The sequence below is a fragment of the Callospermophilus lateralis genome, chromosome 6 (assembly GCF_048772815.1).
Source record: "Callospermophilus lateralis isolate mCalLat2 chromosome 6, mCalLat2.hap1, whole genome shotgun sequence".
Classification (NCBI taxonomy): Eukaryota; Metazoa; Chordata; class Mammalia; order Rodentia; family Sciuridae; genus Callospermophilus; species Callospermophilus lateralis.
The window spans coordinates 126,988,913-127,011,659 of record NC_135310.1 but is presented as its reverse complement, the minus strand read 5'-3'; the positions used below and the strand labels follow the sequence as shown (position 1 = coordinate 127,011,659).

The window sequence follows — 22,747 nt, the reverse complement described above, 5'->3', positions numbered from 1 at the left end:
TCATTACCTGAGCATAGCAAATACAGAAATGGGTCAGAGCCCACAGGAGATGAGTCTAGTGGAGGAATTATGGGATGGATCATTTCCTCCATTGATCTCCTCTGTACTACCCCAAAGGTCCCAGGGATCACTCTTCTTCATACTTACAGGCAGTTGGCGCATAAGGACATTTTTTTTTTTTACTCCAGTGGGAAGAAAGGATTCTGTGAGAGAGCAAGTTGGAGACAGATCTTAGAGGTGCCCCCTAGTCCTGGACATTGGAGAAGTCTCCAGAACTGTGACTGCAGATGTAGGGAAGGATCTGGAGACAAGAAAAAAGTAGCTGGGTGAAGATGGAGCCAATTGCCCTTCTGGAGGTCTATCTTCAGCAAGCAAATTCTCCTCTGACCTCGAAATGCTGGAAATCAAGTCCCTTTCACCACAAGCATCAGAAGGATAACATTGTGCTTTAGTTTCTATGTGCTTTACAAAGAGCAAACAGGGTCCAGCCTGGGTAAGCATGTTTGTGTAGATATCACTTCCCATTATCAAGGCAGGGCACACTTCTACCAGGTACTTGAAACCACCAGTGGGTCAAAAATTCAGACCCTGCACTTTTTCTACTGTGTTTTTCTTCTTTCACAAGACAAAAGTGACCACAATTCCAGAAACAACAGCTCCAAGGAGGATCAGGCCATCAACAATTCCCATGATAGGGATGGTGGGTTGAACACGTGGCTCTGTGAGGAGAAGGGAAGTTAGGTGAGGGGGCCCTGAACCCCAGCTCTCAGTCCCCACACTGCTTAGGGTCTCCAGAAATTCTCCTGCTTTCCTGACAACAGGTTCTGTGCCCTCACTCCCTCCTTACTCCATCTCAGGGTGAAGGGATCAGGCAGTCCCTCATGGTGCACAGGACATGTGTCTCTTTCCTCCTCTCCAACAGGCACCACCACAGCTGCCCATTTCTGGAAGTTTCCATTCCCTTCAGGCCTGGTCTCCACAACTCCATGTCCTGGGTCTAGTGCCCCCCATCTCGTTGCCAGTTCAGGGTGATCTCCTTAGGGTAGAAGCTGAGGGCCCAGTACCTCTGAGTGGCATCCACTTTAGGGCTAGGGTGGTGATTCACCTTTGAGTTTGGGGTATCTGAAAGGAAGAATGGGGAAATTCAGACATTTTGCATTACCTCTTCTGGGCCACCATCCAAAGAATGCACAACACAATTGGGATGATAAAGGGAGCATAAAACCTACACACAAACCTAGACTGAGGCTTCTGGCATGACTTCCTATTTCATAAAAAGCTCTAGATCCAGGCTGAGACAACTCAGTGTAAGAGGTTTCAGGTGTCTGAGAGGGACTTCAGGTTCTTGGTAGAGGCTGAGATGTGGAAAAGATGAGTCAGACCTCTAAACACACTAGGTTGAAGTGGACCTGACAGTCTGTCCTTGAGTCCAAGACTGCTGCCAGAGAGCTGTGGTCAGTTATTTATTGTCTTTCCAACCAGCTGGAGGTAGACCAGATCCCTTACTTGTCCTCAGTGAAAGAGGCCTTCAGTTTCTCTCTAGTACAGCTCCTGGGAATCCAGGCTGACTCTCTCCCCTCTGGATGAGAAGCAGGGCGGTTTTCTACAGTGGGTGCCATTCTCCTCCCCTCCTTGGGAAACAGGTAGAAGGATCTACAGGAGATCAAGTAGATGTTCAGCAGCCGCTCATACTAAGTGCTGCAATGTCTCCTTCCTATTCTCCAGGTATCTGGGGAGTCACTCACACAGGTGCCCCCCCCCCCAGGTAGGCCCTGAGGTGGTCCGTGAAACTAGCCACCTCTCACTTCTGCTGGGTGATCTGAGCCACCAAGTCTGCAGGGGTCCAGGAGCACAGGTCCTATTCAGGGCGATATAATTCTCGCCTTCATCTATGAGCTGCTCATACAGACTAAGCAGGTTCCCATGAGTCCCCATCTCACAACCACACATCAGCTGGAGTGTGTGAGAGCCTGTCCCCGCCCCGCGGTCAGCCATGTCCCAGCCCCGCCCACCCCACGGTTTTCCCCCTCAACTGAGAAGGAAACCTGGTCATAGTCCTCACAGGCACTTTCTGGGCTGAGGATATCCGCGGATCCCTCAGCCTTGGGGTGAAGCCAGCCCCGGGAATCTCTGCCGAACTAGGGACCTTTCCTGAAGGTCATGAGGTGTTGCGCCCTCCTACAGGCCCGGGGATACCCACCGCCTTTACTCTGGTTGTAAAAGCCACTCAGGGTGTTGAAGTCCACTGGGTCACTCTGTAGGAAGACCAAATACTCCGGCCCTTCCTGTTCTATCCATGCCGCCCGCAACTCCATCCCAGGCGTCGCTGCGCTGTTGAAGCGCAGGAACTACAGTCGTCCACGTAGCCCACAGTCTGTCAGTCTTGACAGTCTTGAGGCTGCAGAGCCTGAAAAACTGAAAAAGTATTTTCTGTGTTTGTGTGGTTTTTTCCTTGAAAGCCCAATCCACCCAGAGTGACCCTGATTCCATCACATATTGCGACAATACATGATGTAGCAGTGCACCATATGTGCAGTCATACATGGACCTACGGTAATGATGTTAATCTCATTCCACCATCTTTCCTGCCTCCACGCCCCCTCCCCAACCCTCCTCCTCTTTGCCCAATAGCTCTTTGTCACACTGTCCCCCTGATTCCTTCCTCAAGTGGTAAATCAGCAGTTCTTAAACGTTTTGGTTTCAGGATCTTTATATGCTCTTAGAAAGTAGTGTGCACTCCAGAGGTAATCTGTTTATGTGGATTATGTCTATCTACATTTTACATATATTAAATTTATTTGTTTTAAGATATTTTATTCCTCAGAGCATTGATAACTATTTGCATGTTAACAGAAATAATAGTTTCAAAGAGAAATAACAATTTTTATAAATTAAAAAGATTTAATTGGAAGACTGGATCATTTTGCTTTTTACAATTTTGAAAGTCCTTCTTATTTGTCATTAGAAAACCACCAGATAGTCATGTCTTTTGCATTTAAGCTATGACTTTGGTTGAATAAAAAAAAATGCTGCCTTACAAAAATTTCTAGGAAAAAAAATTTAAAACAATTTCAATAGCTGTGTGCTATTCATCTTTGCAGCTACACTAAATTGACACAAGTGTTAACTTCTTGAAGATTCTTTGCTATATAGACCCTGAAATATTATTATTGAGTAGTTCATATTGTGTTGCAGTAAAGTCTTTGTCTCGCACATTGAATGGATGTCTTGATATTTTTTTTAAATCATGCACTCTTTGACAAAATTTTATATACCTTCTAGTGTTAACACATTTAAGTGCGAATAATTAAGAAGTTTTATGTTGATATTACCACAGTTCACCAGAAAGTGTTGTAAGTACTTGGGAATCTGTCAAGTTGATGATGGTAGATTCAAGTTTTCCCAGAGTCTGATTTACTTTTGAAAGCATACATTTTATCATTGAATATACTGCTGTTTGTGGATTATCTTGAAGGGACAGGTTCAGGTCATTTTTTAGAATGTTGATCAAATATTGAAGTCTAAGGAATATGTTCTCTGTCATTCATTTTTTTGGGGGGCGGGTTTGGGGACGTGTACTGGAGATTGAACTCAAGGGCAATCTACCAGTGACCCACATCTTTAGCCCTCTTTTGTACTTTTTTTAAAAAACAAATCCCAGCTTACCATCATTTGGAGATTTTTAAAAAAACATTTTATTAGTTTTGATGGACTTTTATTTATTTATATGTAATGCTGAGAATCCATACCCAGTGCCTCATACATGCTAGGCAAGCACTCTTCCACTGTGCCACAACCCCAGCCCTCCTCTTTTGTATTTTATTTAGAGACAGGGTCTTACTAAATTGCTTAGTACTTCACTTTTGCTGAGGCTTACTTTTAATTTACAATCCTACTGCATCAGCCTCCTGATCCTCTGGGATTACAGATGTAGGCTACCCTGCCCCACCTCTCTGCCATTTGTTTTTTTAAGCAGGAGTGGTATTACAAAAAAAATGGAGCAGGGACAACTCACCAAATTGCTTTTATTAACACAAATACCCTCCTTTTTAATGTAGCAAAAGTGCTTTGTGTGTACTTCCCATTCTATCACATAAGTGTTTTTATAATGTGGATTCTGGAATAGAGATTTAATAAAGTTAATACTTTTTAATTCTTTATCCAGGCCATGTTTAAGTAAACTGACTTTATTTTCCCTCTGCAGTTAAAAAGTGCTCAAGAAAATAATAAATACTAATGTAGTTTAGTACTATAGCTTCCTTGTTGCCAAGCTTTACTTTAGTGTAAGTTATGTTTTCGTGACATTATAAAAATGTTTTTTGGTCACATTGATTCTGTGCAAATTGTTTGAGCACCTTCAAGGGTTCCACAGATCACACTTTGAGAATGGCTGTTCTGAGTGGAGAGATCACAACTGGTCCCAACTTCTTTGCTTATTTTGCTGCCACTACTCTCAATAATAAAAAGATATGGTATTTGTGAACAGGTAATGGGATTATGCACAATTATATTTAAAAAGAGAACAAAAAGAAGTTCTTAGAATTAAAAATGATCCCAGAAATTAATAAGTATAATAGGTAATTTGGATGATTAAAGTAATAGCAGTAAAGAAGTAGTACAGTTGGAAAAATGATAGTAAGGAAGACAGAAGAACTGTAAGAGCACAAGTCCATCAATAAAGTATTTTCAGGAAATGGGGCTGCATGGAAGATTGGGGCCATTTATCTTTATATCAAGCCTCGTAGAAAAATTTGACCTTTCAAATGCTGCCCATGGCTTCACTAGAAAAATAAAAATTCTTTTTTTTAAAAAAAAAAAGACAAAAAGACTCTGATGTCACTCTATAAGGTGTATCAGAGAAATGGGGCAGTAATTGGAGGGAGACATAGGACAAAATGGTGGATTTTATTTATTTATTTATTTACTGGGTGTAGTTGTGTTGGTTTTAATGAGAGGTACTACAGTATGATTAATGTGAATGAACCCCAGAGCATGGGGAGTGATGATGCAGGGGATGAGGGGCAGATCTTGTTTCCAAAACAAATTCAGACAGCAACATAATCATCCATTATCACTGGTGGGAAAATGAAGGAGACGTTTTCAAGTGTGGGAGCTCTGATGGTATTAAGAGTCCTCCTTTTATCTGAGCCCTACTTTTCTTCTAAGTAAAAAGAGAAACAATTTCATCCTCTAGGAGTGAGGAGTGGGGAATTAGTACTAGCATGTGAGAAGGGAAGATAAAATTAGAAATAGCCCCCTCAGGGGACTGGGGAGTCAACTGACTTGGGAAATGGCATTTGAAGAGGGAAGTTCCAGGGCCCCTGAAACCATTGTTCATCATCTGAGGGAAAGAGAGGAGAGAAAGGAAATCTGAAGCATTCAGGATGCATGTGGTGGAAGAAAACAGAGTAAAAGGAAATGAAAGAAAATTTTCTGGTCTAGGGATGTGGATTATTTTTAAATTGTTATTTATCATTGTCAGAATCTTATAATTTTTCTATATCAAATATATCTTGCAGTCACATATTCATAAAGTCAAGGAGTGAAAGTTTTCTTTCATATGTGGAACTGGAGCAAGTCAGAGAGGAAATGAAACAGAATAAAAAGTAATCTCATGAAAATAGATGGGGAGACCAATAGAGTAGAATAGGGGGATTGAGAGGACAGGAGAAGGAAAAGACATGGGGAAGTACTGTGAACAAAATTTACCAAAATATGCTCTGTCCATGTTCAGACATTCCACAATGAAGGCTGCTTCCATATGTAAGTATAATGCACTAATTTCAAAACAAAATAACAATAGAATGGAGACCAGTAGAGCAAGAGGATCAGGAGGAAGGAGGAGGAGAGGGAAAGGGGAGAGAGTGGGAAATGAGATAAATCAAGTTATGTGCATGTACAATTGTGGAGTAATGCACCCCACTATTATGTATAATTTCAATGAACCAATAAGAAGAAAAATAAATATGTTATTACATGATCCCATCATTGTGCAAGCATCCTAGAGGGTACTTCCATGAACCTAGATGGCATAGCCTATGACACACCTGTCTTAGAGCGCAATCAGGATATGATGTGTCATGAGGGTCACAATTGTAAGGGATATTAATGGTGTTTAGTTTTTAAAATATGATTCATGCACACACAAGAAAATTCAAGATAAGAATATGCAAAGGTAAGTTATTTATGTATCATGCCTTGTCTTTCAGGTCATCTACCCATTTAGTAATTTCTTATTTCTATTTTCTAAAATGTGTCTATTATTATTGTTGTTATGTTGGTAAAGTCCACACACTGGGAGACAGTATTTGCAAATGACATATCTGCTAAGAGATTTGAATCTAGAATATTAAAAAATCCACTAAAAATTGATCAATATGGAAAACCCTCATTTAAAAACAGGCAAAACAGCTGGGCACATTGGCAGATATAAATAAAAAGGGCTGGGGATGTCACTCAGTGGTTAAGTGCCCCCAAGTTTAAGCCCTGATACAAAATAAATAAACATAAATTTTTAAAAAGGGCAAAACAAATTACCTCATTATTTCATGTGCATGAGCAAATATGTAAAAACAAATTTCACCATCATGTATAATTACTCACCAACAAAAATAAGATGAAAAATGGCTAAAAGTCTAAACAGACACTTCTCAAAGGAAGATCTAGTGATGACAAGTAAGTGCATGAAAAGATGTATGATGTGATTAGTTATTAGGGAAATGCAAACGGAAACAACTATATACCATTACATACATATGAGTGGGGTTAAAATTTTTAAAAACTGGTAATACCACTTGCTGATGAGGACATAGAGCAACAGAATCCCTTGTTCATTGCTGATAGGGATGCAAAATGGTACAACCAAGATGGGATATACTTGACATTTTCTTCTAGAACTAAAAACAGACTTGCAGTACAATCCAGTGATTATCCTCCTAGGTCTTTCCCATCTAATTTGAATAATTATGCTTCAATCTAAACCTGCATGCAGACATTTATAACAGAATATCTCTTTAAGTGTGGGCTGCACATAGTGACTTCCAAAGTCTGCAACATGGGAAAAGGGGAAATACAAATGGAGCTTCACAGGCAGAAAACTGGAAGCTCCACCTTGGTCAGATGAAGAAGGTTCACAGCATCAGAGATGAGTCAAGAGGTTAGTGCACTCCCTGGACATGTGGTGTTGAGTGGAATTTCATCTCTGTGGTCTCTCCAAATACACAGCCCAAGCAACCAAACTCAAATCAAAGATAACTCTACAATGTATCTGAGAAGCACTCCTCAAAAACATCAAGGTCATCTGAGAAAGGAAAGTCTGAGAAAGTGTCATAGGTGGAGCAGACTTCAGGAAACATGATTGCAACTAATTGCAGTGCAATACTTCTGTTTTCTCTACTTCTTTCTGTGATTATTATTAAACATAGCCTATCTGAATACATCAGACACATGATTTGTGCAGAATTGAGGAACAGAGAGATATGAGACACATGGAAGATACACAGGAAAATGACAGACAAATTTCGCTGACTAAATATGAACATTAAGTAGAAGTGGAGTAACCAAGCCAATCAAAAGGCAGAGAGTGTTGCCTTGGGTAGAAGAATATGACCATGCTCATATTAATCCATTTGAAAGCATAGAAATAATACAAACATATTCTCTGACCAGAATGTTCTGGAGGAAAATGCACTTCACAGCCACAAATATATTAAAATCTAACCTGAACCATTGACACATTAAAGGGAACCATAGGAAATCTAAAGTACTACACAATGTCAAACAAAACTAACTTTTTAATGACAGTGGTGAAAAACAAGAACCTTTTGTAATTATGTGTTAGTCAGCTTTGCATTACTGTGACAAAACACTTGAGACAATCAACTTATAAGGTGGAAAGGCTTATTTCACTCAAAGTTGCAGAGATTACAGTGCATGGGTTGTTGGACTTGCTGCCCTGGGGCCAGTGGCCCAGTGAGCATCACTCTGGGGAAGACTTGGTGACCAAACACCTCACCTCAGATTGACCAGGAAGAAAAGACAGACAGGCAAGAAAGGGTCAGGTCCCAACATTCTCTTCAGGGTCATGCCTTAAAAGAGGTGACTTTCTCTCACCAGGCTCCTCCACTTAAAGGCTTCACCTTTTCCCCACAGTACATGAGCTAGTGACCAAGCCTTTAACACCTATGTTTGTGGGGGACACTTAACCAAATCATAGCAAATGATGAAAATGTCAATCCTTCAGAAAGACAGAGCAATTCAAAATATGTGTGCACCTGATCACTAAGTACCACATAATAGTGTTTTGGTCAACAATGTTCCTGTAAAATTATATCACCTAGCAGCATCTTGGCTTTAGTAGTTGTGTAAGTCATTCTGTGATGTCTCACAACACTGAAATGACCAAATGATACATTTTTCATTATCTCTGTTGGTAAGCAACACACAATTTCACAAGAAAACAAACCTGGTGGAAATGAAAAGAGAAATGCCAAATGCAAAAATACTAGTTGGAGATCTCCTCAATATTCCACATTTGGTGATGGATAAAATACTAAGCAAAAGATAAAAACAGATTTGACCAACACTATGCATCATTTAAACCTATTGGACATCTATAAACACTCTTCTCAAGAACAGCTGAATACACATTATTTTTCAAGTGCATGTGGATGATTCTTCAGGACGCACCATATGCTAGTCTGTAAGATAAACATTAATCCATTTGAAAGCACAGAAATAATACAAACATGGTCTCTGACCAGAATGGAATGAAATTAGTAAACAACCAAATACTAAAAGAAATAAGGAAAAGTCACAAATGTATGGAAATTTTTAAAACACTCCAGAGTAATCAATGGCTTGACAAAATTAAAACAATGTTAGGAAACAGTCTCAAATTGATGAAAATGAAAGAACAATTTACCAAATCTGTGAGATACTAATCAAGGGAAACTTATAGGGAAATTTGTAGCAGTAAATTGGTAGCTGTAAATGCCTGCATTAAAAAGGAAGAAGGATTTCAAGTGAATAACCAAACCTTTCTCCTGAAAGCACAGGAAAAAGAAGAGAAACTAAAACCCAACAACCAGAGAGAAGGAAATAGTAAATAAATAGTAGAGAGAAAAGTAGGATATATTAGAAAATAATGAAGTAGACAATAGCAAAGCAATCAGTGAAACCAAATATGATGCTTTGGAAAGATGAACAAATTGACAAATTGCTAGTTGGACACGTAAATAAAATAAGATTAAAATAATTAGAATTAAAAAATAAAGAGAAGTAATAGTAACTTTAAAATAATAGAAACAATTTATAGTAAAATGTGAACAGTACTAGGCAAAACATTTTATGATATCTGTAAAGTGGACAAATGGTAGGTGGACAACAAACTGATAATGTTGACTCAAGAAGAGATAGACATTATGAATATATCTAGAACAAGTGAAGACATTTAATTAGTACTAATATATTTTTAAAAATTACCCACAAATAAAAATTCTTCTCCAAATAACTTTACTGGTGATTTATAGCAAATACGTAAAGGAGAATTATTGATGGCAGCTCAGGCTACTGGCTCATTATGGGAATTCTAGAATTTGCTTGGGTTTGAATTTTGACTCTATCATTTAAGGATTGTGAGAACTTGGGAAAGTTTTTGAACCATCTGTGTCTCTGATTCACCTTCTGTAACATGGGGATGACAGTGCTTATTGTACCAAACATTCATGAGCTTGTAAGAACAATGCTAAGCATATAATAAACATTGCATACTTGTTTATTAGTTCAGTAAATAAATGGCTTATTAAATGTGTGAATTAAAGAATTAATTCCAATTCTTCACAAATTCTTCCAAAAAGTAGAAGAGGGAATGCTATCCAACAAATACTATGAGACCAGTAATACTCTGAAACTACAATCAAAGACATTACATTAAAGAAGGATTCAGAACAAAAATCCTCAACAAATCCTACTTAAACAAAATTAGTAATGCAAAATAATTGTACATTACTACCAAGTGAATTTATTCCAGGAATGGTACTTTGTTTTAACTTCCCCAGTTAAATTAAGGTAACACATCATATTATTAAAATGAAAACCAAAAAATACACAATCATCTTAGTAAGCACAGAAAAAACATTGCACACAAGTAAAACCCATACATATTGTAAAGGACATATAATACTCTCTCTAGTTGCAGATGATAAGATTTACCATACAAAAACATTTAAGAAAATCAATAAACAAATATTAAAACTAAGTAGTTCACCTGTTTCAGGATATAAGACTCTTTGTTCTTGGATATAATTGTAATGAACAATCTTCAAATGAAAATAAGAAAACCATTCTATGTTCACCATCATTTAAGGATGAAATATGAATGACATCAGTAAGATGGCAGAGTAAGAGATACCAGCCTTCATCTCCCTCCAGGAAAAAAAAAAGATCACTATACATGAACGAGAGTATCATTGAGGTTCCAATTAAGAATGGGTGCCAATTTGCAGGTAAGTGGATGAAGTTAGAGAAGATAATGCCAAGAAAAGTTAGCCAATCCTAAAAAACCAAATGCCTAATGCTTTCTTTGATATAAGGAGGCTGATTCACAGTGGGATAGGGAGCGGGAGCATGGGAGGAAGAGTAGAACTATAGATAGGGCAGAGGGGTTGGAGGGGAAGGGAGGGGGCATGGGGTTATTAATGATGGTGGAATGTGATGGTCATTATTAATTTGCAAAGTACGTGTATGAAGACATGAATTGGTGTGAGTATACTTTGTATACAACCAGAGATATGAAAAATTGTAATGAATATATGAAATAAGAATTGTAATGCATTCCATCGTCATATATAAATAAAAATAATATAAAAAATGCCCTTTCCATTCCAAAACAAACAAGCAAACAAACAAGGAATATGTGCAACAAGATAAAAAAGAAAAACAGAATGAGAAAATAAGCACACAGCAAGGATCACTGGGGAACAGCAACCCTGGGACATCAGGAGATGGCTGAGAACCAAGAAGGAGGGGCTACCAGTATCAAGAATGTGGAAGGTGCTGTTCTGGCCCCCTGAGGCCTGCTCTGCAGAAGATATCTGCAGCATTTGTCACTGGGGTAACCAATAGAGGGCATGTGCCTGACTTGTCCTGACAGATATTTTCTCTATTCAGTCCTGACAAAGTAACACACAATCAGGAAGATGAAGCTACAGAAAGCTATGAATGTCAGAAAATGTTAAGACTAGCAGGTGGTAACAACTGTAAGCTTCATCCTACATCTAATAGTGAGAGTAAATTAAGTATCAAAAGCCAAAGCCTGGTGCAGTGGCACTTACCTGCCATCCCATTTCTCAGGAGGCTGAGGAAGGAGGATCACAAGTTCAATTCCAGCCTTAGCAACTTAACAAGATCATGTGTAAAATAAAAGAATTTTAGAAATGGGCTGAGGATGAAGCTCAGTGACTGAGCACTAGGTTAGTTTAAGTGTGGCCCAGGGGTCAATTCTAATACTGCTGAAGAGAGCAAGGAAGGAAGAGGGCAGATGTCAGGAAGGTTAGTAAGTGGTTATACTTGTGTGCGACTGTAAACTCCAGGGTCCCGACTCCTCCTGTAACACAATTCCCGTTATACCATGGGAAGGACAAACTGAAGATGCCAGGAAAGGGGCTGAGACTAATTTCTTTCTTGTGCATTTACTCATAGAAAATGAAGGATTCAAATGAAGCCAAACATAAAGGAGACAAGAAGCAACAGGTCTGTCCCAGACAGGTCTATTCTTGCACTGGGGATGATACACCTTGGACTTCACTCAGGAGTACAGAGAAGAAAGGGAGGATCTCCAACCACCAAGATTATATCTAAACTGTGAAAGTCACCAGGGAAAAGTTTTGGGCTCTCACAACACTGAACCTGGAAAAAATTTCCTCATGGTACAGTGACCTTGATTTTTAGGACACAGCAGTTAATATTTGATAATGCAGAAAAAGAGGCCACCATTTTTCTTTTCTGGAGTCTTTCCAATGACAAACAGTCCCATTATTTAAACTGTATGGAATCAGGCCCTAACTGACTCTATGTACCTAAGAGGTACACAACTTTTCTATGATTTCTTGTGAGAACCTTCCCAGAAATGGGTTTCTAGTTATCAGAGTCTGTCACTCACTGGCTATCACTGAGAGGACAGAGGTGGCAATCTCCTGTTATGGCATTCTCATGTTTCCAGCCATGGCTAGGGGTCTGTCATTGTCATCATTCATGAATTTTCCCCCACTGACTTCCAGCAAGAGCTAGGACATGGTGTTCCAGTTCCTCAGTATCAACATTCCATTTCCATCTTGCAGCCCTTGCCTGCCCAGATTTCCCACCATCTGCAGCAGGGTTCTCAAACCTGAGTGTGCAAAAGAACGAAGGGCACTTGCTGAAAATGCAGATTCCTGCCTCCACCCACATCTCTACCCTCTGTGGTAGAGATGGAGAATTTTCTTTATAAGGAAAGCTCCAGGTATTTTGGATCACACTTAGAGAAAGATGGTCCTAGAGCAGTGCTTCTGAAACTTTAGTATGTAAGCAAATTGTCTGAGCAGTTTGTTCAAATGCACATACAGATTCTGTCATGGGACAGTGGGCCATTCTGTAATCATTGATTCATTCATTCATATTATTCATTCATTCACTTATACCATGTCCCAGAGGAAGTTGATGTTGTGGATCACATTTTTTTTTTGCCATGACCCAAAGATTTCTAACCTTTTCCTGGTCCTCAGGGAACAAAATTGTCAAGAACAAATTTGGTCCTTAACTTCCCCAATTCAGGTGGAGTAGAAACCCTTCTCTCACCTGCTCTCAGCAGATTCCCATGCAGGAGAGGGCCCTGCTCTAGCTTGCCAGGTGCTGTGTCTTTATTTAAGCAGATTCTTACTGTGGAGAGACCCACACATTGTACCACTGAGGACTCTGGCTAACTGCCAAGGGCATGGGTTTGAGCTCAGATCCTCACCCTGGCCCAGCTGTATATTCTTGCCATTCTAGCTAGAGTCTTGCTTGCAACCTAATGAGAAAATTGTAGTCAAAACTACCTGGCCTGCTTGCTCCTAGAGTCCTGCTCTTCACCAATTAATTTTTGTTTTCAGCTACCAAAATATTTGCAGCTTTATTGAGGTGTCATCATCAAATATAACTCATGTATATGTAGAATACTAATATTCAATTCCTTCTACTTCCTTCTTATCTCCATACCCTTCTCCTCCTTTCACTCCTGTCTGTATAATCCAAACTACTTCTATTCTCTCATAGTCCCCTCCCCAACTTATTGTGAATTAGCATCCACATATCAGAGAAAACATTTTGGATTGCCTTTTTTTTTTCTTTTGCTTAAAATTATATTCTCCAGTTCCATCCATTTACTGGAAAATGCCATAATTACATTCTTCTTTATGGCTGAGTAATATTTCATTGTTATATATACATCAAAATTCTTTTATCTATTCATCTGTTGAAGGGCAGGTGGTTTGGTTCCATAGTTTAGCTATTGTGAATTGAGCTGCTATAAACATAGATGTGGCTGTGTCACTGTAGTACACTGATTTTAAATCCTTTGGATACAAAGTGAGGAATGGGATAGCTGGGTCAAATCGTGGTTTCATTCCAAGTTTCTGAGAAATCTTCATAGTGCTTGTACCAATTTGCAGTCAAATGAACGATGTATGAGTGAACCTTTTTCCCATATCCTCACCAACATTTATTGTTGCTTGTATTCTTGAGAATGGTTTTTCTGAATGGAATGAGTTGGAATCCCAGCGTACATTTGATTTGCATTTCTCTAATTGCTAGAGATGTTGAACATTTTTTTCATATATTTGTTGATCAACTGTATTTCTTCTTCTGTGCAGTACCAGTTCAGTTCCTTAGCCAATTTATTACTTGGGTTATTATTATTTTGTTTTTGATGTAAAGTTTTTCTGAGTTCTTTATATATCCCATTATGTAGGCTCTCTCTTCACATATCATAATGTGTTCATTTGACTGCAAAGGAATTTTGGTGTATATATACACAATGAAATATTACTCAGTGGATAAACTAGTATTTTAGTAATACTCAGTACTAAAAATGAATGAATGAAATACTAATAAACACAATAGCACAACAAAGCTTAAAAATAACTATGTTTTAGCAAAGTTTATATACTACATGTTTGAATGTACATAAAATTCCAGAATATTCAAAGTTACAGTCAGAAAGGAGGTTGGTGGTCATCTAGAACTGGGGTGGAGGAGAGGATAAAATGGGAAGGCAGATGAGAACACTGTTTAGGGTAAGGCTAGCTAAAGCATATCCTGACCACAGTGGTGTTTAAAAATGATTCTAAATAATTGTCAATATTCATTTAGATTTACACCCAAAATTAGTGAATTTTATTTCACACAAATCTCTTAGACAAAAAGGTGGAAACAAAGCAAAACCAAGTATTTATCTGATAAATAAAAATTGATAGGATTCCTTACTAAGTGATTCTCTACCATAAGTAATTTGGAATGAATAAAAGCCTAGAGTGTAATGATGGGAGATGATAACTAATTTGTACAAAACAGAATAACTAACCACAGAATATGACATATATTTTTAGGTATTTTTACTTAATTTTTTAAATGATTGATGACTTTATACCACTATGTATTATACTGCTTTCCACAGTGGTTGAATCAATTTGCAGTTGTACCAGCAATGTATGAGTGTAGCTTTCCCCACTACGTATTCTACTGTCTGGTTAGGTTTATCATGAACACTGATGTAGTTAGTATACATGGTGATAATACCAGAGGGGTGGTTAACTGTAAACATGAGGCTAATAAGTTTCCTGTATTTTACTGGATATAGTACAAGGTTACCTTAGGTAGTCTGTAAAAAGTTAAAGATGTGTCTGTTCAGTTTCTTTGCCCATTTATTGATTGGGTTATTTGTTTTGGTTTTATTTTTGTTGTTGTTTTTACTGTTATTGTTTTGGTGTTGTTTTTTGAGTTCTTTATATTTTTTGGAGATTAATTCTCTGAGGTGCAGGGGACAAAGATTTTCTCCCATTCTGTAGGCTCTGTCTTCATGTTCTTGATTTTTTTTCCTTTGCTCTAAAGAAGCTTTTTAGTTCGATATCATCCCATTTATTGATTCTTGAAAAGGAGATGAACAGACACTTCACAGAAGAAGAAATATGTCAACAAATATATAAAAAATTCAACATCACTAGCAATCAGAGAAATTGAAATTAAAACTATACTGAGATTTCCTCTCATTCCAGTCAGAATGGCAATCATCAAGAATACAAGTAACAATAAATGTTGGCGCAGGTATGTGGGGAAAGCTACACTCATACATTGCTGGTACAACTGCAAACTCATTCAACCACTGTGGAAAGCAGCATGGAGATTCCTCAGAAAACTTGGAATGGAACCACCATTTGATCCAGTTATCCCACTCCTCAGTATATGCCCAAAGGACAAAGTTGGTTTTTGTGCAGGATGAGAGATAGTCATCTAGTTTCATTCTGTTGCATATCCAGTTTTCCCAGTACTATTCACTTAAAAAAGCTGTTTTCTCTAACTTGTGCTTTTGGCACCTTTATGAAGGATCAGATGATTATATCCCTGTAGGTTTTCTGTACCATTGGTCTTCATGTATGTTTTTATGCTAACATGTGCTGTTTTATTACTGTGATATAATTTGAGATTGAGTATTGTGATGCCTACAACATTGTCTTAATACAGAGAATTGTTTTTTCTATTCTGGGTCTTCTATTCTTCCATGTGAAATTTAGTACTATTTTTCTAATTCTTTGTGCATGACATTGATATTTTGATGAAGACTACATTGAATCTGTAGATTGCTTTGGTAATATGGTCATTTTGACAATATCAGTTCTGCCTAACCAAGAACATAGTGCCGTCTCCAATTTCTTTCTTCACTTTTATAAATTTCACTGTACATATCTCTCACCTCCTAGATTTAATGCACTCCCAGGTTTTAATTTTGGGAGGCTATTGTGAATGGAATTCTTTTCCTAATTTCTTTATCAGAAGAATCATTATCTGTGTATAAGTAAGTTATTAAATTTTGTATGTTGGTCTTTTGTCCTGCTCCTTTACTAACTCATCAGATCTAGAAGTGTGGTGGGTTTTTTGCCTTGGGGTCTATAAGTATAGAATAATGTCATCAGCAAATAGAGAAAAAATTGACTCCTTTTCTACTTTCATCTCTTTAATTTCCATCTTCTGTATCATGGCTTTGGTTACAGTTTCAAGTACTATATTATGTAGGAGTGAAGAGAATGAACATTGATGTCTTATTAATGATTTTAAATAAATATTTTCAGTTTTTCCCCACTTAGTGAGACATTGGCTTTGGGTTTGACATATATAGCATTTACAATGTTGACACAAGTTCCTTCAATTATGAGTTTCTTCAGTGTTTTTTAACATGAATGGGAACTGAATTTTCCTGAGGTTTTTTTTTTCTGAGTTTACTGGGATGATCATGTGATCTTTGTCTTGTATCTCTAAATGGAACCCACTTGATAATGGTTTTGAATATACATTGCTAATATTTTATTGAAGATTTTCCTTCTGTATTCATCAGGCATACTGATAAATAGTTTTGTTTCCTTCATGGGTCTTTATCTGTTTTGGTATCAAGGTGATACTGGCTTTATAGAATAAGAAAACTTTCTTAGAAAGAATTCCCATCACTAGTCATGGTTGACTACAGATATATTTGACATAGAAAAATTATAAGATTCTGACAAAGATAAATTACAAGCTAAAAATAATCCACATCTTTAGACCAGAAAATTTTTCTTGTGTTTCCTTTCACTCTGTTATCCTCCTCCACCTGCATCCAGAATGCGTCACATTTCTCTTCTCTCCTCTCTTTCCCTCAGATGATGATCACAGGCTTCAGGGGCCCCTGAGCTGCGCTCTCCAAATGCCATTTCCCAGGTCAGTTGACTCTCTGGCCCCCTGAGGGGGCTGTTTCTCACTTTGTCCCCCCTTCTCACATCCCAGTACTAATTCCCAGCTCCTCACTCCTAGAGGATGAACTTGTTTCTCTTTCTACTTGGAAAAAATGTAGGACTCAAAAGTAGGACTCTTAATCCCATCACAGCCCTCATACTTGAAACTGTCTCATCCAACTTCCCACCAGTGATAATGGATGATCATGCTGCTGTCTGAGGCCACCTCTGCACTTGGGAACAAGCTTGGCCCCTCATCCCCTGCATCATCACCTCCCACTTTCTGTGGCTCATTCACTGCTGCATTAATCCTACTGTAATATCTCCCATTAAAACCAACATGACTTGGCTATAGTCATGTAAACAAATAAATAGGACAAACCAAAAAAAGAATCCACCACCTGATCCTATGTCTCCCTCCAATTACTATCCCATTTCTCTAATACAACTTATAGAGTGACATCTGAGTCCTTTCTCATGTTTTTTTAAACAAAAAAGAATTTTTTTTCTAGTGAAGCCATGGACAGCATTTGAAAGGTCAAATGCTTCTACAAGGCTTGATATAAAGACAAATGGCCCCAATCTTCCATGCAGCCCCATATCCTCATCCCCAGAGGCAGCCTATTTTATTTCTTTTGACTGATGATTTTATTGTTACCTCTGTGCCCCTAAATAGAATGCTAACAGGGCTCCTCCTTAGTTTTTAAATTTCATGTTGCACTTTAAGTGAACAGCTTCCCTTCTCTCTCCTCTCAATAGTCATTTTATAATTTTGGTTAGACCAATGTTGTTTATATTATTCTGATTTAATATTATTCACACTACACTTGTAGCTTTCATTACTCAGTTCCCTTGAACTGATTTTTAACTTCCCTGAAGTTAGTAAAAGTGTTGTTCCATCATTTGCTTAGTTTTTGTTGTAATGGAACTTTCTCAAACTCTCCCCACGATCTCTGCTATGGTTTGAATGTGTGGCCCAAGGTACATGTGTTGGAAATTTGATTTTCAATGTGCTGGTGTTGAGAGATGGAGCCTAATGAGAGATGGATGAGTCACAAGGGTTCCACTCTCATAAATAGATTTATAGTGTTATTTGGGGATGGGTTGGCCCCTCCTGCCTCTCTTGCCCTAAACCTTCAGCCACATGAAGAAATAGCAGGAGGGCCCTATCTAGATGCCTGTGACTTGACCATGGACCTCCCAACCTTAATAACTGAGAAAATAAATGCCTGTTCTTCATAATTTACTCAATATGTGGTGCCCTGTGAGAGCAGCCAAGCAGAGTAAGACAGTCTCCAGGAGTATCCTGGATATCCTGGATATGTTCAAGCATATCCTGGATTCCACCAACTTGGTCTTTGTGAAGACAGCTGTACCAGAGCCTTCAGTCCTGCCACACCTGGACTAGATGCCTGCATATCTGGGGCAAAGTTGACTCCCTGGATCGCCTTCACCTCATGCAGGAATAGTTGGCTTCCCTCTATCGTGCTGGCTCCCCTCTTACCTGCATTTCACATATCCCCTTTTCTTGGTTTTTCTCCATCATTTTTGTTGCTCACTTCATTTAGTCATATCATGGAGGAACATGGAAGAAAACATTGAAACTCTAAACATCTGAAAATGTCTTTAAGACACCCTATTTCTAAGTCCAATTTCAACTTTGTTCATTCAGAATTCTGTGTTGAAAATATTTTTGCTTGGAATATGCATGATATTGCTTCAATATTTTGTAGCTTCCAAAGCTATTTTTCCTGTCTCTTGAAATATTCAGGGCCTCTTGTACAGACTTTCTGAAATTTTATTGTAATATATCTTGCATGGATCAGTTTTCATTTGTTTGGGTACAATTCAAATGTAATTTACAGAACTGTAAATTCTGAAATAATTTTTTTTTCAGATTTCAAAATCATTTCTTATTCTCAATTCGTTTGGAATTCTTGTCATTCAGTTGTTGGAAATTCTTTATTGATATTTGTGTTCTTACAGTTCTTCTGTCTTCCTTACTATTACTTTTCCAACTATACTACTTCTTTTCTGGTATTATTTTAATCATCCAAATCATCTATTATACTTATTAATTTCTGTGATCAGTTTTAATTTCTAAGAACTTCTTTTTGTTCTCTTTCTGAATATAATTGTGCATAATCCCATTACCTGTTCACAAATACCATATATTTTTAAATGTTTCAGTAATTATTGAGAGTAGTGGCAGCAAATTAGGCAAAGAAGTTGGGACCAATTTTGATCTCTCCACTCAGAACAGTAGTTCTCAAAGTGTGATCTATGGAACCCCTGAAGGTGCTCAGACTATTGCACAGAATCTATATGATCAAAAAACATTTTTATAATGTCAGTAAAACATTATTTGCACTAAAGTAAACTTTCACAACAAAGAAGTTATGGTACCAAACTGCAACAGTATTTATTGTTTTCTTAAACACTTTTTAACTGCAAAAAGGAAAATAAAGTCAGTTCACTTAAACATGGCCTGATTGAAGTATTAAAAATTATTAGCTATATTAAATCTCCATTCCAATCCACATTATAAAAGCACTTATTTGATAGAATGTTAAGTACACACAAAGCACTTTTAGTACATTAAAAAGTAGAGTGTTCGTCAACAAAAGCAATTTGGTGAGTTGTCCCTGCCCCATTTTTTTGTAATACCACTCCTGCATAAAAGAACAAATGGCAGAGAGGCTGAGCAAGGTGGCTCCCACAGGTAATCCCAGAGGATCAGGAGGCTGATGCAGTAGGATTTTGAGTTTAAAGCCAGCCTCAGAAAAAGTGAGATACTAAGCATTTTTGTAAGACCCTGTCTCTAAATAAAATACAAAAGAGGGGAATTCGAATTGTGGCTCAGTGAAATAGTACTTGTCTAGCATGTGTGAGACACTGGGTATGGATTCTCAGCACCACATATAAATAAATAAAGGTCCATCAACAACTAATAAATTTTTAAAAAACTCAAATAATGGAATGTAGATTTAATAATTAAAAGTTAATAATTTTTAATATTTCAATCAGAACATGTTTAAGTAAAAAGGTGCTCAAGAAAACAATAAATACTATTGCAGTTTGGTACCATAGCTTTCTTGTTGCCAAGGTTTACTTTAGTGTAAATAATGTTTTAGTGACATTATAAAAATGTTTTGATCATATATATTCTGTGCAATAGTCTGAGCACCTTCAAGAGTTCCACAGATCACACTTTGAGAACAGATGTTCTGAGTGGAGAGATCATAACTGGTCCCAACTTCTTTGCTTAATTTGCTTCTACCACTCTCAATAATTACTAAAACATGTAAAAAGATATGGTATTTGTGAAAGGTAAGGGGATTATGCACAATTATATTCAGAAAGAGAACAAAAAGAAGTTCTTAGAAATTAAAAACTGATCACAGAAATTAATAAATATAATAGATGATTTGGATGATTAAAATAATACCAGAAAAGAAGTAGTACAGTTGGAAAAGTAATAGTAAGGAAGACAGAAGAACTGTAAGAGTGCAAGGCTATCAATAAAGGATCCAACAACTGAATGATAGGAATTCCAAACTAATTGAGAGTAAGAAATGAATTTAAAATCCAAAAAAATACATATATATGTGTGTGTAACATATACATATATAAACTTAAAGAAGACTACATATAAAAATATACATATAATATATACTATATATTATATACACATATTATGGAAGATATAATATGTATACACTTATGTATACATATAATATAACACGTCTGTGTATATTATATACATGAAACACGTTACATATATAATCTTCATGGTTGCTTGAAGGACTTACCATATACATCTGGTCTTACTAGAAACCACATTGGAAATTACTATATAGGAACATAGCAATGCTACCTCTATACTTCTGTTTTCTCTTCTTCTTTCTGTGATGATTATTAAACATAGCCTATCTGAATACATCAGACACCTAATCTATATTGCAAAAATTATATCTTTATATAATTAAAAAAGGGTTTTTAATGCTTTCAAAACACTTGATTTTTTCTGCAATACAGAATCTACCATAAAACCCATCTCATATCCAGCATATTCTACATCTTAGACAGTTTCTTCCCTGGAAGTTTTATTTTGATTTTTTATGTACCTTTCACGTTGCTTATGTAACTTGTGTGAATATGTGTCATATGCTTACAATCAAGGTTTTAAAATCATTAGCCTCTAATTTTAACCTTATTGTCAGTTCTAGATTCATTCAGGTTGATTGCTTTTATCTATCTTCTGAGCTGCATTTTAAAATTGTCATTGTATTCTTGGTGACTTTTTATTTGATGCCAGACATTCTGACTTAACCAAGTTAGATGCCAAATATTTTGCATGACACAAACATTCTTCAGCAAATTGAGTCATTCAGACCTGTTTCCTTTTTGTTCTGTCTTTTAACATTTCTTGGGTAACTCAGAAAGTGTCTAGTCCAGGCTAAATGTTCCCCACTACAGACATGAGACTCCTCTGAGTATTCTATCAAATGCCCAGAAAACTATGAGCCTTTCCAATAGTGCTAGTGGAATCAGACACTGTCATTGGCCCTGTGTATCCCTAGTTACTGTAGCATTTTGGATCATTATTTGTCTCTCCTTGGATCATTTTCTAATGTGCATTTACTGATGAGCTGCAGACTGAGGGGGAGTCCCATGCAGAACTCCGTTGCTTTTATTTGCAGTGACCTTCTCTTGGTGCCTTCATCTTGCAGAGTTTGGCTGACCTGCACTCTCCAAATTCCCAAATCTCCCACCTCAACTCACTGTGACAGTTGGGCTTCATAGGGCTCCTCCTCCCTGCACTGTGTCCTGGAAACTCTGCAGGAAGAAAGATGGACAATGGCAGGCCTCCCTCATTTATTCCCAATATTGTAGTCTCTCATGTGCTTGTTGTACAATATGATTAACTGCCTATATTTTCATATACTTTTCTGAATTGTCATGTTTAAGGTAAGAGAGTAAATCTGTTTTTTTCCCTCCATCTTGGAGTTAGCTGCTAGGGATGCTCTTTTAAGGTGGCACCTTAAAAGGGCAGCAGGGAAGAAACTGCTACTCCTTCAAGTGGCTACTATCATCCCTTTGGTACCAGGGATTGAACTCAGGGGCACTCGACCACTAAGCCACATCCTCAGCCCTATTTTGTATTTTATTTAGAGACAGGCTCTCACTGAGTTGCCTTGTACCTCGCCATTGCTGAGGCTGGCTTTGAACTCACAATCCTCCTGTCTCGGCCTCCTGAGCTGCTGGGATTACAGGCCTGCGACACCCAGCTCTTCAGTAACTAGAAGGAAACTATTAAATCAGCCAAAGTTGCCCAGTCCATTTTCTAGGTAATTTAGAATACATGTTACTCATTATAATGCTAAATTCTCTACTCTATTTCTAACTAGGGCTCAACAAGACATATATAGAAATGGTGAGATAAGCAAGTAAGCTTCTACCTTACCTTGTCCACATGGCTAACAGTCAAGCAAAGTGTGCACATATGTCGAGTCCTTGAATCTTCAAAGAACATTTTGGACATCAGCTATTGCTATATCAGTTAAGGTGTTTGAGACTTGTGGCTGATCAAAGAAAACAAGATGAAAGTTGTTATGGACACTCTTCTTATGTGCATGTAAAAGAAAATATAGAACTTAGCATTAATATTAGACCATCCATGGATCCTTAATTGTCTTCCAGAACTGGGTTTTCTAATCCTAGCAAGAGACAAAGACAGGAAGAAAATCAAT

At 37.6% G+C, this 22,747-nt stretch overlaps 1 pseudogene; it reads right to left on the bottom strand.

Annotated features, from left to right (window-relative positions):
• Nucleotides 1-573: 573 nt before the first annotated feature.
• LOC143402050 (patr class I histocompatibility antigen, A-126 alpha chain-like) lies at nt 574-22,530 on the bottom strand (annotated as a pseudogene).
• Between the last annotated feature and the right edge of the window lie 217 nt (nt 22,531-22,747).